The following is a 2,961-nucleotide window of genomic DNA, read 5'->3' on the forward strand; positions in this document are numbered from 1 at the left end:
GAATTTTGATAAAATTTATCAAATTTAAAATTGAATAATTATTTTGTAGTTAGAAAATTATAAAATGTTCAACTTTTATATCTAAAGATTGAAAATTTAAAACAAGATTCCACGTAAATATTTAACTCTGTTACCAAAAATGCTAAGAAATACATTAGCATAGTTTATTTTTATAGTCATTTTAAGTTCAAATTTGGACGAAATTACATATTAAAAAACTTGGAATAACTATTTTAGTTATTTTGTTGTGATTGTATAATATTATTGGTGGGTACTTGAAACTTCTAAAGTATACTATTATATATCTATGATAGTACCACGATTTGTTGTTGATGTATAGGTTGTATAACGCGTTACCTAATGGATATTGTGATATGATTAATTTCGAATTTATTATTGATACCTATTATAGGTCAATTTTACCTATAATAGGTATGTCTAATACCTAGACCGACAAACCGACTTCTCCCAGAATCGTTTTTCTTATACAGTGATATTATATCATTGAATTCAAATTGAATACTATCCATTATACAGTGACCCACTTGTAACCTATTGTACAGCTGAGCGACATCCACTTACCCACCTTTTTTTTTTTTGTTATTGTTTTATTAATTGTTTTTATCCCTGAATTAAAACTCTATTAGTATAAGGTTGTCGACTGTTGTACTGTTCACCAGTGGCGTTATCTATGGGGGGTATGGTGTTCATATTGAGTACATAATGCAACAGGTATTATAATTTATAATAGTATAATATTATTATATTGTGTATCTGATAACTTAATATGTCTATTAAAATCTTTATATCCCTCCCCCCACGCCCGTGAAAAATATTAGATACGCTACTGCGTTACACGATAATTTGTATATACTTTTTTAATATATGGACAGTTATTTATTACGTAAATCTATTTATAGATGGTAGCTTATGACTTAATCCAAAAATTATAATATTATAAGTATTTATAACGAAGGATCCAAAATCTGTTCGGTACCAATAATAATAATAAATCTATTACATTATAACAAAAAAGGTTGTTTTACTCATATATCCTATAGTAATATGTTAACGCCTAAAAATCTAAATAATAATTCATAATAAACACAAAAACAAAACAAAGTGTAATATGATCTTAATAAAGTGCTATTATGAGAGTTATACTTCCGTACAAATATAATAATCAATGTTAAAAGTTAGGTTAGATAATGTTATTATCAGATTGAATACTGTATAATAATATAGAATAATGATTTGGCGTGGAGCGTACATTGACAAAACAGGCAGTAGGTCGGCAATCATCTTTAGCCTTGGTTAGTTGAACCTCGGCAGCCAAGATTAGTTTAGTCGCGAAATTATCACTACCTTTGACGGACATTCAACAGCTTCATAGATTGTACTACCTATATATTTCAGTTTTAAAAAAAATCTCGCTGGAAGTGAAACCCGTCGATTCGTGAACTGTATTGTTCAACACGCATTCAATATACTGAATGTACCGTGACCACTAGGTATGGGATTGATGACAGAAATCGTCCGGTATATAGGTATATCGTGTCCCTTACCGACTAGTAAACGTGCGTGTTGCCGCCGTGGGTTGTTGTGTTTGCCTTCGGCACGGGATCTGATATTACTTGCCGAGTTTTGGAGCTATGAGTGTGGGGAGGGTGTCGTTGGATACGTGGTAGTTTCCCCTGCGTATAGCCCCGGTTGTTAGAAATGTAGGAAAACTTGGAGCTTTGTAATCCAGGCGTTACACACACGTGACATAGGATTTTAGACGTGTTTTTTTCCAAACACACTAATTGATTTAATGAAGCGATAAGAATTCTAAAAACAGATTTGAATTTATCGCCAAGTCTGCTTGAAATCGACTTTCCCACAATTTTGATTTTTTTGATTTTAACTTTTACAAAATTAAAACACTAAAATATCTAAATACTTTTTTTTAATATGACATTTTTAGGAATTCGGGGGATAATATCAAATATGTGAGAAAGTCGATTTCAAGTAGACAATCTGTTTTCAGAACTATTATCGCTTCAATAGATCAATTGGAATGTTTGGAAAAAAAACACATCTAAAATACTAAGTCACGCGTGTGTTAGACAGAAAATCACGTATTAAAATTTAAATCCCCTTAATTAGGTCCTCCACCACCGCTGCATTCGCCATACTTGATTATTATTGGCTCCCTCCACGCTGCCGTTATTGTTTTTATCATCAAGTATTTGATTGAGAAGGGGTATATAATATGCAATAACCTTATATATTTCAACCATGAGTTATACCAAAAACTAAAATCGATTTTGTCAAAAACCTAATTTACGTAAAAATTCCCGTTTTCCTTAATTTTTCTTTTCTTTTTCCCCGCGCTTTCGAAAACTATTCAGAGTTTTTTACAGTTGACCCCCAAAAGTACCAACTAGATTCACTTTCCTATCAGGAAAGATACTGCTGTAGAAAATCTAAGCATTTTTATTTTTTACTGTCTTAAAAGGATGATGACAGACACAAAAAAATTTTTTTAATTTAAAAAAAAAACATTATTGTAAAATCAATACATTCATCGCTCCACTCATATAATCTAAAAATGATACGAGTACAAAAATTATTTCCTTTAAATTAATTATATTTTACCATGCGGTAATTATTATTAGAATATTGTCTTTCGATTAATGTAATAAAAAATTATTATATTATAACAAAATTGTTTTCTCTTAAGGTGCGTACACACTAGCAATACAACGTGCAATACAACGTACTAATACCTGAACAATTTCCTCTTATGACTATCTAAAAACAAAGTGTCATAAAGTGTCATTTTCTCATATTATATTATTTTATTTTAACTTAACTTGTACAAAGACAACGAGTTCTGCCAACTTAACGACGGTGCGGTTCGTAGGTCACCAAACAAGTGTTTCCATTGTGTGAATAAGCCCCTAAAAGGCTAAAGAC

Source organism: Acyrthosiphon pisum, chromosome A1 (assembly GCF_005508785.2).
Source record: "Acyrthosiphon pisum isolate AL4f chromosome A1, pea_aphid_22Mar2018_4r6ur, whole genome shotgun sequence".
NCBI lineage: Eukaryota > Metazoa > Arthropoda > Insecta > Hemiptera > Aphididae > Acyrthosiphon > Acyrthosiphon pisum.